General features: G+C 43.9%; 1 protein-coding gene across 10 annotated transcripts in view; it reads left to right on the top strand.

The window, feature by feature from the left end:
* LOC131253480 (peptidyl-prolyl cis-trans isomerase FKBP42) overlaps nt 1-16,060 on the top strand; it is a 91,079-nt gene that overhangs the window by 21,896 nt on the left and 53,123 nt on the right. The window lies entirely within an intron of this gene.

Below are 16,060 nucleotides of genomic sequence, written 5' to 3'. Positions count from 1 at the left end.
GATTCTAAACGTCAAACAACGCAGCAGAATATGAAGCTTTGCTCGACGGGCTTGGGTTGGCAATAGCAATGGGGGCCTAGAAACCAAAAATCTACAATGACTCACAGCTCATCGTCAACCAGATTGCCAACGAGTACCAGGCCAAGGAAGAATGATCGCCTACTTATAGAAAGCTCGAGAACTCATTGGCAAGTTTCCCAAGTGCGACATCAACTTAATCCTTAGGTCAGAAAACACTAAGGCCAACACGCTAGCAAAGCTGGCCACCGCAGTCGAGGATGACATTCCTAGGTCAATCCCAGTCAAGTTCTTAGACGAGCCGAGCATCATCGAATCCAATTTGAGTGCAATCCTCCCAGTGAACTCGATCCCGAGTTGGATGGACCCGATAGTCAACTACCTTTAGGAGGGAAAGCTGCCCGTAGATCGATTGGAGGCGCTCAAACTCTGATCCAAGTCAGCTCGGTACATCATGATCGGGGACACCTTGTATAAAAAGGAATTCTCTCTCCCCTACCTCAGGTGCCTCTGACCTAACGAGGCCGAGTATGTCCTGAGAGAAATTCTTGAAGGTATTTGTGGCAACCACTCCGGCAGTCGTGCCCTTGCCCACAAAATCATCCGATGGGGATATTTTTGGCCAACTATCTAGACAGACGCCAGGCAGTACACCCAGAGATGCGAAAAGTATCAGCGATTCATGGCAATACCTCATCAGCCGCCTGAGCAGTTGAATCCCATTAATGGGCCATGGCCTTTTGCCCAGTGGGGGAATTGACATCATCGGTCCTCTTCCAACTAGCAAAGGACAAACCAAGTTCGTAGTCGACGTGGTCGACTACTTCACTAAATGGGCCGAGGCAGAGCCCCTGGCCAAAATTACAGAGTAGAAAATTACCGACTTCGTCTGGAAGAACATCATAAATCGGTACGGAATTCCCCACACGATCATCTTGGACAATGGGAAGTAGTTCGACAATGACCGATTCCGAAGTATGTATGAGAACTTCGGAATCTAGAACGTCTACTCGTCACCTCGATACCCCCAGGCCAATGGACAGGTTGAAGCGGTCATCAAAATCGTTAAGAATCACCTCCAAACCAAGCTCGAGAAGGCTAAAGGAGCCTGGGCAGAGAAGCTTCCCCTCACTCTCTAAGCATATTGAACCACTGCCCGAATAGCCACGGAGGAAACCCCCTTTTCCCTAGACTTCGGGGCTAAGGCGATTGTCCCGGTCGAGATCGGATTCCCAACTGCTCGGACACACTTCTACGACGAACATCAAAACGCTGAGCAGATGGCACTAGACCTCAACCTGATCGAAGAAAAAAATGGAGCAAGTCCAACTCAAAGTTGCAGCTAGGCAACAACAGTTCGCCCACTTCTACAACTCTAAAGTGAAAACGAGCTGGAGACCTTGTCTTGCGCAGAATATTCCAGAACACTAAAGCACCTGACTTAGGAACCCTTGGGCCTAACTGGGAAGGGCCCTATAAAGTAACAAGCAGAAACCGACCAAGGTCATATTGGCTCGAAGATATGGAGAGACGACTCTTGCCACACCCGTGGAACGCCGAGCACCTGAAGACTACTATGCGTAGAAGCTGACCATGCCTAGGGGCAAAATCTAATTTCCTACTGTTTAGGATCTACAATTAGCAACCGACCAAGTCAGAATCTACATGTTTCCTTCCGAATCTACAATAAAAATCCCGAGATCGGGGAAATTTTATACTCTTTATCCGCAAATGTCTGCTCCACATGAATCTACGAAAGGTTCCCCTTAGTACAAGGGAAAAACAGCCCCTATTGACGGTCTGACCCTTAAGAAAGAGGTTAGATCGAAAATCAAATCTACCACACGGCCTACTAAGGACTTCCCCTAGTACAGGGGAAGAACAGTCCACCGAATACGTCGCCCGACCCTTAAAGAAGAGGTTGGACCACTAATCAATGACACTACCATAGTTACACGACCTACAAAAGGGGAAGCGATCCCCTTAAGCGAGTTACTCAACCCTCCGGGAGGAGACTATTATAACCAAGCTGACCAGGCCGACTTGCCAATTAACAATAAACTAATCCGACTAAACTACTTAAAAGATTCATGCAAACAATCATTGCAAGAAAGAACTCTTTTGATTCAAGAAGAAAAGGAGTACAAAAAAATAATATACAAGAGAAGGGAGAGTCCCATTTGAGGTAGCTGCTCGAAGGGCAAGTCCTCGGCCTCTAGCGGGGTGGAATCTTCAGTAGGGTCAACCTCGAGAGCAGACAGCTCGAGCTCGGGATGTGCCTCCTTAACATCCTCCAGGCATTTATCATACCCAACGTTGTAGAGCACATCCCTCTCTTCCTCCCACTCCTTGGTGGCCCTGAACTCTTCTATGGTCGTCGCATTAACCTTTGGAATAGCCGCTTGGGCTTCCTTCAGCTTCACCCCGAGACTGTACCTCACCTCGCCCAGCTTGGACTTCCACCGAGCACCGCTCTTCTCGGCCTCCTTGAGAAGCTTCTTCAGCACCTCCACCTCAGTTTTTGCCCCCTCCACTTCGGTCTTTAGAGCCCTCGCCTGGGCCTTCAAAGCAGTAACCTCCAAAAGGTACTACTCAGATTCGACGGTCTTCCATACAAGAGCTGCCTCGACCTCTTTGCATTCCGTCTTGGCACGAAATATCTCGCGACAAGCATTCAAGAGGACAGGACCGAACTGGAAAAAAATCCATATTAGAGGAGAAAAATAAATATCCAAGTGATGAAAGCAACTCTAAAGAAGGAAAGCACACTACCTTATAACAGATGGCCGCCAATTGGCCCACGCTAGTTGAGGGAGTCGTCTCCATCACTTGGGTAAACTCGGCGTCGAGAACATGTCGAGCTATCCAGGGGAAGAGGCCTTCTATCGTGGATCAGGCTGACCTGAGAGGTCCCCGAGCCTCACTGCTTGGGCCGCCAGCAGGACTCCCCACCTGAGCCTTAGAAGGCTAGGCCTCATCAACAGAGGTCGCTCCCGCAGCGACCTCGACCACCTCCGAGACCGCTAGCAGGTCTAGAGGAGTATTGGCAGGAACAATAGCAAGGCCGACGGCCGCGTCCGATTGACCAGCTGAAGAGTAAGCAGCAACTTTCTTCTTCAAAGCCTGCCTCTGCTTCTTTTGGGCCAGCTCGGTCGTAGAAGGAGCCTTTTGCTTAGATCAACTCTGCTCAGGCATCTCTACATGACAAAACGAGGTGGTCAGTAAATGCATAAGAGCAAAAAGAATCTTCAACTATCTCCTGACGATATATCTGTTACAAATAAATCAAGACATTATTTAAGAAGCAAATTGGGCGTAATCAACAGCCTCCAAGACCTCAGCTCGGCTTCTATTGACCTTGCCTCGGCTATCCGAGCACGCTCTTCCTCACCTTCCCTAGTAGAGTACTGGGGCAAAACTGTCATGGACGACCACAGTCAACAACCAAGGAAGCAAAATAAATCAAGGGAAAAACAATTTGGATATACCGACCTGGTTTAGCGAAGCAGGTTGGGACCCAAGAGCGCAGCCCGAAAGTTCCTGGAGCTTCTCAATCCCCTGACTCCCAGAACCACTTACTCTTCCAATTCTTATTTGATGTTGGGGCGTCTGTGATCATGGCCTTGCCAGTCCTCGGCCAGGCAGCAAAGTAATACCAGCCCTTGTGGAAAGGGTTGGATTTTACTTGGTACAGATCTAGAAACTCATTCACGATCAGCTCGGATTGGTTGAGCTCGAACCAGAGAATGGATGACCCCACCAGTGCCCTTTAAGCATTGGAGATTAACTGCCCAGGGGCTAACCCCAAATACACGAGGACTTTCATCACTATAATTTGCAGAGGAAGCCTCAACCTACATTGGGGGCGACCAGGAATATGGTCACCTCTCTGACCAGGGGCTTGTTCAGGAGCTCGCCAGGTACGGGAGCTCGGAGTATCACAGAGTCTGGAATCTGATACCCCGACCTGATCCGTACCAGGTCGGCCTCCGTCAGTGTCGACTCAACCAACCCATTTTCCTCCACCTCTGACGAGGACCCACTGGTCTCCTCCGTCACTAAGGTAGCACCCTCTACATCCTCTGGCCGCTCGACCAAGGACTGTTCCATCGCACGCGACTCATGGGACACCCAGAAGTCCTTATCACTCATCACCACCAACGATGATATTGAGTTTGACATAAGGTGGAGATTATCTAGCCCACCATCACTGTTGAGGGTCAAATATTGCATATTAGACCCCAGTTATTACTTGATTTTATGAACATGATACTGTTTAATGCCCGATTTTAATCGTGTTTATGTTGCAAGGTGAAATTAGGAGCCGGGATTGAAAAAGGGTACTAAAAGCATGAAATTATCGTTCAGAAGTCACTGAGGCAAGGGACAGACCCTAGGGGACCGAGATCAAAGAATTTACACGCCAGAGATCCGAAAAAATCAAGCCATTCGCGTTAAAGAGGCCTGAAAATCGTCCAGAATGCAAGATCACAGGGTTCTCACCATCCGTTCTGCTCGAAACTTTATATCTGTGCTGAGGACCATAAATTAACCGTACACGCTAAATTTCAGCCATTGGATCCTTGTGGAAGTGGCCCAACGGACAGATCAGCCCACAAATCGTCAATCTGGGGCCCACCTGATATCTGGATATGCTTCAATGTTAGTCTCAGCCCCTTAAATAAGGTGACAAAACGGATGGACGGAGCGGATTTCATATATACATCACGAGTGGACCCCACTAGCAACGCCAGTGCACAGTGCACAAGTGCACTTGACGTGCACTGGACCGAGACCACCAGTCAACGGAAGGAGACCCGTCTCCTTCTCCTTCTCTAGCACGGACGACCAGCGGATGCACCACATCGTCTGATTTTTGGTTAGTGGGCCCCACCCATCATTCATATAGACGATCTGAACCATTCATTCACTCCCGGGGGTAGGGACGACCCTAGCCAAGACTTCCTTTTGGCCCCTTGCAAACGTATACATGTGGATAACCAGAAAACGCAGGATGAACGACGAGTTGATTTGATACAGTGGACCGCACCAAAACCACTCCTTTCCGACTCAAATTTCGCTAGGAATCCAATGAACGGGGTGGATTTCACCAAAAACATCACTGTAGGGCCCACCGAACACGTCAGTGCAAAAATTTTCGCAAGAAACGCACATCCGGTTTTCCTAGACATTGCAGGGAGTTGTGGGCCACTGTTTGTGGTGGGATGGGTGATCTGAACCGTTCAGAACCTTCAAAGGGGGGTTTTTACCCCAGCCATGGAGATAAAAAGAGATTCTTGGACGTCTTTTGTCCGAAACAAACTTCCAAACACAAGTGAGTTGCGTTTACACGCTGTGAAAGCTTTACGCACGCCTTTTGTGCGCGAAACACAGCCAACCGACTTTCCTACTCTATAAAGGAGAGGGAGGATGTGGAGAAAATCCATCTTTGGGACGTGGCAAGGGAGAGAGATCGTGGAGCGTGAGCCAGCCATTTTAAGAGTTTTTCTTTCTTCCCTTTTAGATTATTTTTGTTTTGATGCTTTTTAAGATTTTTAACCTCACCATGTCTATGATGGACTAAACCTCTTAGCTAGGGCTAAGAGGTGAAGCTTGTAGTGAGATGGGAGACTTTTCTTTATGCCTTTCGATTCATGTTTAATCTGAACTGATTTTGATTCTAGTTTGATTATAAGGAATGCCTTTAGTTTTTAATGGTTTGTTGTAACTTAAATTACAATGGATCTGCGATAGCTTAGAGCATGTTCTTTGCTTTATTATGATTATGAAATTAGGAACCCTGTTGTTTACCATCGCCCCTTGGACATGGTTGGATGACGGAACCCTTCCTAAAGTTCATAACTCTCTCAGATGGATGTGGATTGGTTAGATTCTGTTGTTTGCTTTGTCTCATGGGCATGGCCTTGTGATGGAATCAAGTCTAATTCTCATACCTCTTATCGATTGATGACTAGATCAAAGGACGATCATAATTGTTTTTAATGAAGTATCTTCCATCTGGATGAGGATAGGACTCTGAATCTAGTTGTGTTTGTGAATCAAGCATAGATCTCCCTGATTGCTACAAGTGGATCCTTGGCGCCATAGTTTCCTACCTTTGAATTTCATAAGTTTTAGTTAATTAAATTCACAATTATTCCCTTAAAATCTTCTCTGGTTTAGATTACATCTTCGCCTTATCCTAGTTGTGGTTACTTTCAGATTACGTACAAGGTGCAGTCCCTGTGGATTCGACCTCGGTCTTACCGAGATTATTACTACATCACAACCCTATGCTTGGGGTGTGAACAAGCACGCTGGGACATTCCCCCTGCTGATTAAACGATCCAGACATGACCGTCAGGCCGAAAGACTACCGGAAACCTGAGGCAAAAAAAAAGAAAAGAAAAGAGAGAATAAAAGGGAGTGGGGGAGGTAGGAAGGCAAGAATGGAGCTCACCGAAGAAGAACGTAAGGTCGCCGAAAATCGCATTGAAATCACCTAACTGAGGATGAGCAGAGAAACGAGCAGAGCGACGATGGAAATAACGCTTGCATGATTAGGGTTTTTCCCCTTTTATAGCAAGCCCGCTCATGCGAGCATTTAACGACCGCACTTAATGTGGAGCTGAAGATGGTTCCTCGATACTCCCACCCAGACGCGTGGAGCACTGCTATTCGTCACACGGCTCCATGGCCGAGAATGGGCCACACGTTGACACCCCATACACTGAGGACCGAACAGGTGCCCTGACAACACACGTGACCTTGAGACATGAAACGCCACCTCGAGCATAGTATATCATGATTACAGATATGCTCTGATTCCTGTGCACACTGCCTTACTCAACATTAATGACAAGTGAAGTTGACATCTCAGCCACGAGATGGTCCTACCTGACCTAGACCGACCTACTTCTTAAGCCCACTTCGCAAGCTCAGAAGTAGGGTGCTTACTGTTGTGGGGAAAATAGACCGTCCAATGAGATAAGGTCAGGTCGGAACACCATGTATTTCTCCAGGTCAATCAAACAACCAATGCGACTAAGAGCTCAACTTCTGGCTCCAAACCAAGCAGCATATGAGATTGGTCTTGACCTTTCATCAATCCTCAACAGCAGGTCGGAAAGCCCATTGGTCTGCCCAACGACAAAAGGAACTTGGCCATTACTTGCCAAAGGAATTAGGTCGGCATAACCTCAGGTCAGTATGTCTCCCAGCAGTTCCGACCTGGTCCCGTCAATGCCTACCCAAGACTCCAACCGAGAATCTAGGAAGGCGGCCGCAACACGAATCTGCCCGAGATCTTAACCGAAGATCTCGGGAGATCCTCCCGATATGCCCGGGATCCGAATCCCATTACAATATGTACCTACCAAATAAGAAGACCGACTCCTACTCCACCGCCTTCTCCCACCTATCAATAGGAGCATCACTAACAGAGAAAGGTACGCACAATCTAAGGCCTAAAACCCTATTCACGACCAGACCCAGATTCGTAACTTAGGCAACAGAGGGTCCCCTGCTGCAGCCAAGGTCTCCTTTGTCCGTTCTTTATGCAGGCACTCGAAGGTCCAGGGAAGGCCACCCAGATTTCTGCATCAACAATGTTTATGTAAAATCATTCCCGATCATCGGGTTTTTAATTCCATATTAGGTCAAGAGCTAAATATCAACATATATAACTCAAGTGAACCATATGATTGGAAACAGTGTATTGTGAGGAACGCTCATCATTTGAATTGTTTCCATTAATGTGACACAAGTAAATAACTTATGGGTATAAATTTTTGTCTTGTTTTTAATTTAATGGTTGGAGTGGATACTATATAAGTATTACAGTGGACACTTAAAAATTCAAGGGTAGATGTCTCTCCCAATTAGTACTTTTAGTGTGGCCCACTAAATCATATTTAAGCTTGATTCTAGGTCCCTAGGTCTAATATAGAATTCAAGATTTAATGGAGGGAGTAGATCTTACATACAAATTATGATGGCCCATTAAAGTAAAATCTCACCTCCAATAACAATTCTAATTTTCTTTTTGGGATTTTGACCATACTAGCACTTTGGTATGGTCAAATTCTCGAAAACGAAGGAATGTTTTAAATATTCTTAGACTAGTCATATGATAGGTTTTGAAAATATTTTTAGACCAAATTGTATTTGTCCTTGGATCAGCAGTTATACGGATTTTGAGTGAATAAGAAGTTACGTAGTATCCTGAGGAAGTGATGTCGACGGAATTGATTATTGGGTCTACTGGAACCTAAATCTAATTCATTCATTTTCTTTGTAGCGCTCTATTCATATGAAAATATGCTAACTTCTTGCTAACATAAACTCTGTGTAGCCCACAAAACCTAATAACTTATAACAGTGTCCATTCGATATGAACTATTTTCTTGTGATGTGGTCAATGTGAGTGGTGGATGTTGATCATGCTCCCAACCATGGCCTTCCATGAAACTCTGAGTTTAACGGATGGGATGGATTCCACAAATATGCGATGGTCGACCCTTATAGAGCTTTTTTAATTTTTTCTTTGTTGTTTTCCTTGAACTTCTTCATTTTCAAACATATCTTACAGGAACCACCACCATCGCTAGAGCTGGGCATCGGACCGAGTCGGATCGGATTGGGTCCAACTCGACTCGATCCGAAATCTACATGGCCTGACCCGAACTCGATCCGATTCGGGACCGAGTCTGGGTCATCTGACTCGAACCGATCCGAACCACCACTGGCCTGATCCGATCTGAGTTCGACTCGGTCAGGAAAACTGAGTCGGATCGAATTCGGCAAGGTTCGAATTCATTTTCGGTGAAAATCATTATCCTCACTGCTATTTTCGGTGTGGTCCATTTGAGCTTTAGATATGATTCAATTTTTTTTTCAAATGCTCTAAAATGATCACGAAAAATGAATAAACGGTATAGATATAATAAATACGTCATTGTGGGGCCCATGTAATCTTGATCTCATTTGAGCCGTTCGTACAACTCGGAGCTCGAGGCACGTCTCCGATCATCTTTGCACGACACGTTACTGTGTTGACGTGCTGTGCACGAAACTACATTGCGTGTGGGCGCGGATTAGATGCTGACAAGGTCAGTACCAAATTGGTAACGTCACCAAGCTTTGTGGACCCCACCATGATGCGTGTGTCGTATCCATACCGTCCAACCATTTGTAGAGATGGTTTTATGGCATGAGAAAAAAAATGAGATGGATCTAAAGTTCAAGTGGACCCACCACAGAAAACCGTGGGATCAGTCACACCCACCGTTGAAACATTTATAGGACCCCACCATGATGTATTATTTAGATTCAACCTATTCATAAGTTAACATAGAGATAGATGAAGTGAAAACAAAAATATAAGCTTGATCAGAAACTTTTGTGGCACCGAAGAAGTTTTGAACGGTGGATGTCACTGTCCCCACTGTTTTCTATGGTGGGATCCACTTGAACTTTAGATCTATCTCATTATTTTTCTCATGCCATAAAATGATCTCTCCAAATGGATGGACGGTATGGATACAACACATGCATCATGGTGGGGTCCACAAAACTTGGTGACTTCACTACTGACTTTGTCAGTATCTAATCCGCACGACACTTTTTTTTTTCCAAAAAGAGGCACGACCCTGCACATAGGGCCTCCCCGCTCCATCGATCACCAGGATAAATACATTCGGACGGGCTGCACGCAACAAAAGGCAGCCCGCCCATCATAAGCTATACAAGGGGAAACCAAAAGCAAGAAAACCAAACCGAAAAACAACGCCCCTCAGCGGTCCGTATGCACAATCCGAATGGACCCAAGACCCGCTTTCTCCAAACAAAGAAGGCCCCTAATTTGAGCAAGAAGGTCACGAGAGTGACGGCAAAGAAAAGACGATTGACGCTCACTAGCTACCCGGGCCAACCCGTCGGCTGGCCCATTACCTTCACGGCAGATGAGATTGATGGAGATATTGCCCATTTTCATCAAGGCATTAATTCTATTGACCCAATAGACATATTTCCACCCAAACGATGCTTTCGCAGAGAGAATGTCAGGCTAAGGCTACAGGCTACAGTGTCAATGGTGGTGAGGGAAACCATAGAAAGCAGGAAAGAAACTAATGAGATGCCTACGATTTGTAGCTCAGATTAGACCCATGTTAGTTTTACACCATTAAGAAAATAGTGCTGATTATCCAGAGCTTAGCCACGTGAACACGCTTGTGCAACAAAGCTTACTCCATATGTGCTAGCATGGCATGATAACTTCAAGATCCAGTCCATTCATCAGAAAGGTACTGTTATATTGATGCCCTGGCCTAAGAATCAGCTTGATCCAATCATCAGGTGGGCCACGAATTGCAAAACAAAGATTTGGCTATGAAAATTAACCCATTAGCCTGTTTCCAATATTGGGCCCTCAAGTTGAGTGCTCCAGATTTATTTATTTTTGTGAAAACATGTACAAGGTTGGACCAACCTGATGTAGGGATTGGATCTTGGTGCCATGCTGGCACACGCGTGGCATCTAGCACATGCCTGTACACCTAGCAAAACTAGACTATCCAACTGTTCAATTCGGAATGGGTCTGATCGGGTCGGATCCACCGGATTGGGTCAGACATGCCCAGCTCTAACCACCGCTTTCGACTACATTTTCTGACGTGCATTCACTACCATCAACTTTTCCAATATATGGGCACTGCCAACAACTTCTAGGCCATACAAAGTATTATTTTTGCTCCGACGACCACGTTTCTTAAAGATAGAAGCCAATGATACGTGGAAGACATTTTTATTTTATTTTATTTTATTTTTTGTACAATAGCATTTTCTTAAAGATGGAAGCCACTTTTGATAGTGAATAGAGAGGGATGGTGGTGATTGTTGTTGTCGTGGGGAAAAGTGATTGTCGAAAGGGATTTAAGGTAGATAAGGATGATTGTGATTGTCATGTGGAAGAAAGTAAAGGAGAAGTCCTTGGCCTTTGGTCCATATTTGGTAATGAATTTATGACAACCTCGACCCTGACAACCTCAACCCTTAACACATGACAACCTCTGTTCATCCCCACTATCGGCATCCTCTGTGATAACCAATCAGGGGGAGTTACGTGTGATCTATATGGATACACATGGTGCATATGAAGATCTATAGATATGTATGGAAAAGATTTCTCGATAACCGTAGCTGGAGCGTATCAGATGGTGATGTGTAATGCTATGTGTAATGCTTAAGCGGCCAATGAAGGAGCAATTGTATGCAAACGGTTATAGGACAAGTGGCGAGAGGAGAAGCAGAAGTTCAAGTAGTGCTGAACGGTTAGGGTAACTATCAGAACGTGAGAAGGATCTAGCTATAAATCGAAGAAGAATTGAACAAGGAAAATCATCTCATACTAACCCAAACAAACCAAATCTATTTTTCAAATACTAATCAATTTATATTCCATAGTGTAATCCTTTGCTTTTCTTGCAAAGCTAATTATATTTCATTGTGTAATCTTTTACTTTAACCTGTTGCTTATATTCCATAGTGTAATTTGTAGCGTTAATCAAGTAGCTGGTAACTTTTAGTTGTAATTCGAGTCTACGCCCATGTGCTGGATTCAGTTCATCAACCGAAAAGGTGTTTTGTAGCTGCTCTAGAGACTAACTGTAAGAATCCCTTCCTCATTTCATTTTATCTGTATCAAAAATTCCTTTCATACGGAAGGCAAAGGTGTAACCCATCATCGGAGGACGAACCCCACCCTCTGAATATCGGTTGATCCCATTTATACATTGAGTGAGTGGCTGAATAGGAAACCGATCTCATTAGATCTCGGTCATATAGTACGTGTCTCCCTATCTTGGTGCTTGGGGTCATTGTTGTTCGGTTGGAATTAAAGCTACAATTTCAATTCTAGTACGCCCATACACACATACCTAGTGTCAAAAACAACAACCAATAAGTTTTTGGCACACCCGATGAGACCCTATCTCTAACTTACCGATATAGTATTGCCAATCATGAATAGAAGAAGTGCTCGCATTGCCGGGGTCCATCCATCTACGCCAACTGCACCACCTTCAATCGAGGATGTGTCAATTCCAACAGCCCCTGAAGCATTAAACTTAAACAATAGCCCAACGCCTGCAGTTGGGGATCAGGGAGGAGCATCAACTTCCCGGACTGTTCTTCTAGACGAGGTAGTTGTTGTGCTCCAAGACGTACAGATGAGCATTCAGCTTGTACAAGAGCATGGAAGGGCTCAGGGAGAGCAATTTTGTATTCAAGTTAAGAATGTCAATCGATATATGGGTAGCCAAATTGAAGCCATGCATTGATTGATAGCTACGATGACTGAACGAACACCATCGGCAACCCAATTTATTAATGTCGAGGGAAGTTCTATCGACAATGCAGCTCCGCTGCCACCCATGCCACCTCCTGCAACATAATCTTCCACCGGTTCCTGTCCTGGAGATGAGGAATGTACCAACTCTTATGGAAGTTAGGCGAACGGAGCAAGAGGCTAGGAACTTTATACCCGAGAATAGGAATCAAGTATTGCCAGGAGGATTCAATCCCCAACAGTTCCCTATATTCGAAGATAATGCAAACTGATTTGGTCCAAATCACCCACTAGTCTTAGAACCTCAGCGGATGGATCGCGACCAGATCGTGCAAATTGTCCAAAATTTACTGGCGACATTTGTATGTTGGATGTGGACCTTTAGCAATTTTTAAAACTGTCTAATGTTAAACAGGCGAGGTTGCATTGTTCAGGTGAAAATTATCTAATTTTTTAGTCAAATTATCTAGACTGTAGGATTCACCTTAACCATTGTTAACCTGATTTTGGGATTGGTATGCGAAATGTGTGTTATTCGATCAGTTTGGAGTCTTTTATAATCATTCAGAAAGCATTCACTAACATGCAAGAGACAAGAAGTAAGAAGACGAAGAGCTATCTTATTTATCTGAATTCGTGTACATGCGGTGTGCTACAACACTATGTCTAAAGGAATAACTCTTGATTCTAAAGAAAAGCTCTGTGAGCTATCATGAGATACATGATGCCATGCTAGTGCTATGTTACAGTATTCTTTGTTGTCAAATGGATCATTTTAGCGTTTTAGGGCTTGGGATCGCCAGCTTAGGGCTTCGATATACTTGCTACATAAAGCAAATAACAATAACCAGACCCTGAAAAATAAGTGATCACTTGATGAGCGATATGCCTATACTCAATGGACTTATGAGAGTCGACTTGTATCTCAAGTATAGCTAGAGTGATATTGGCCTCACATGCTAATCACATAATAGTATAGAGGATGACTATGTCAGCACGGTGGATAGAGAGTTTCCTTGCTTTTCATGAGAGTAGTTGGCCTTTTCTCAATTCGTCATATAATTAGGCATACGTATGAAGAATGATGATATGATCAACATGTGTGTAATGAATAATCACAACCTTTAAAGAGTCTATGTGTTATAAACCCTTGAAGTGCATAAAGGAGCCAATTAGAGCTATAAGAGGGCCCAAATGTCTTTGAGGACAAGGCCAAGCGATCTCGTCATTAAGCAGCTCAAGGGTTAAGAATGAGATGAGATACAATAAAATACATATAGATATAGAAGTAGGTGCATGAGATGGAATGATATGCATGATGATGGCTAATAAAGTTGTAATAGGGACGAGAATCGTCCGAGTGGTCCAAAATAGTGTACTTGTGGAGTCTTAAATTATTACACCAAGACGATAGCTTTTCAATGCTAGAGGTTTCTAATAGAGCGATTCAACTTCTCAAATGGCTAGAGGGCTCTCAATGTATTCACTTTGAGGGTAGTAATACCCAGCATATGCTGACAAGCTTGGAGAGTATTGAAACTCGAAGAAGTGAGTCAAAGGCCTCATAAGAGTCCTCGAGACCTGAGGAAGGTTGTGATCAACACATGACAAATATACTAAACCCTCCTATCAGGAAAGTGCATAGGCTTGGATCACTAAACACTGGCATAGTAAATGGCCATATAGATGGTTTCAACCATCGCAGTCGAAATCCGGCTCGATCTTTTTCGTATGTAGACCATTTCTAACCATTGATCCTGTTATATATAATATCTTATGACTGCATTTGGTCATTTCCAAGATGATTCTAGGCAGAGATTTCGGCACCATCTCCCCTTGTACTGAGGGTATGCACAATCCTCATTGGGCACTAATACTTCGAAATTTCAGGAATATCTTCCCTTGTACTGAGGGTATGCACGGGCCTCATCGGCCACTGAAACTTAGAAATTTCGACAGCATCTCCCTTATACAAAGGACATACACTGGTCTTGCCGAGCACTGGCACTCGGACACAAACGTATGAAGATTCATAGAGTGAAAAGATTAGAACAAAGCATCTGGGGTTGGACCATCAGTTAGGTGAGGCCCTATTACACCTTATTCAAACCCACCTAAGGGGGTTGGGTTTGATTATGGTACTATATTTGAGGTCCCTAACTAGGATGCAATTTAGTTTAGTCACAATCAGGTCTTTGGACTTTGGCTTTGGTTAAGGGTGGGGTTGGGTCCAGGTTCAGGTTCATGTCAAATAAGGGTATTTATCTAATTGGACCCATCCAATAGATACTTACACATGTGTTGCATGTAGAGGTGCTCCCTTACACACTTGTGAATTTATCACACCTCCTGCAACTGCTAGAATAATTAATATATATTGATATACAAATATTCTTATTAAAGTTAGAGGGACTTAAACTAAACTGAATTAAATGCGAAGAACTATGTTACGAAGTACTTCCACATCAAACACTTGATAGCTGGGTTTTCAATCAAAGTATGATTTCTTGAGAATCTTACCTGCACAAATGTACCATTGCAATATACATCAACACAACTTTTGTGATGAAAATCTCAATTTAATAAATGGTTAGATCATCAACAACATTTGTACGTAGATTATTCTACAATGTCCTGTTTGAACCCATCATGATGTGTGGATGACAATCAATTTATCAATAATGTGTGTCCCCTTATTCTCTCGGGACAAAATGTCAAGCTAATCCAAAACCCAGGTGGACAAACAAAGTAAAATCATGCGTGAAAGATCTAAAATTTCATGGTGTGGGCCACTTGAGTTTTGGAATGGCATGATCTTTTGGATGTCTATTTTTCCTGCATGTGGGGCACTTCTTGTGAATGGACTAGATGGCGTATATGTTCATACCGAACATGATAGACCTCACATACAATCTGGAAGGTTTTCACACACACACACAGAGAGAGAGAGGGTCTAAAGGTAACTAGACTTGAAAACATAATTGCAGTTTGAGGGCTAACATGGTAATTAACTTTCGCTAATGTCAGGAAATGGTTTTTAAATTGAAAAAATCCATCCATACTTTAGCTAGACCACCCCTTGTTTGGCCTTGATCCCAAAAAATCAGGCTGATTCAAGACTCACTTGGTTTTAAATTACACAAAAACCACTAAATCCTTGTGGTATGCCCTGAGCTTTCAAATACTGGGATTTTCAAGTAATCCTTTCATATTGATCAGGCACACCAAATGAATGGCTGGGAGGGTATATAAATATCAAGATGGGTCCTACATGAAACAATTGGTGGACATGGCATCCCAAATGCTTCATGTCGTATGGCGTAATTGAGTTTTGGATGATATAATTATCATCATCAAGCCTTACTCTAATTAATTAGGTTCGACTACATGAATCCTACTACACTATTCCACTCTATCAAGGGCCATACCTTTGGTTAGATCATAGGTCATCAAGTCTCAGTCGCACATTACCAAACCATTTAAGTTTACTTTCCCTGATCTCATTAGTGAAAGTACCCTCAAATGCATTCATGACTAATTCCATCTTTTCTTGTCTTACTACTCATCCATCTCGAAATCTTCATTTCAGCCACACATCCTATGGACATGTTGTTCCTTCGGGTGGCACACGACAATCACATAAAAACTCTAGAGACATCTCCTTTTCTACCATCTTGAATTATACAGACAATATCT

The sequence above is a fragment of the Magnolia sinica genome, chromosome 8 (genome assembly GCF_029962835.1).
Source record: "Magnolia sinica isolate HGM2019 chromosome 8, MsV1, whole genome shotgun sequence".
Lineage (NCBI taxonomy): Eukaryota > Viridiplantae > Streptophyta > Magnoliopsida > Magnoliales > Magnoliaceae > Magnolia > Magnolia sinica.
This window is presented reverse-complemented; position numbering and strand designations above follow the sequence as displayed.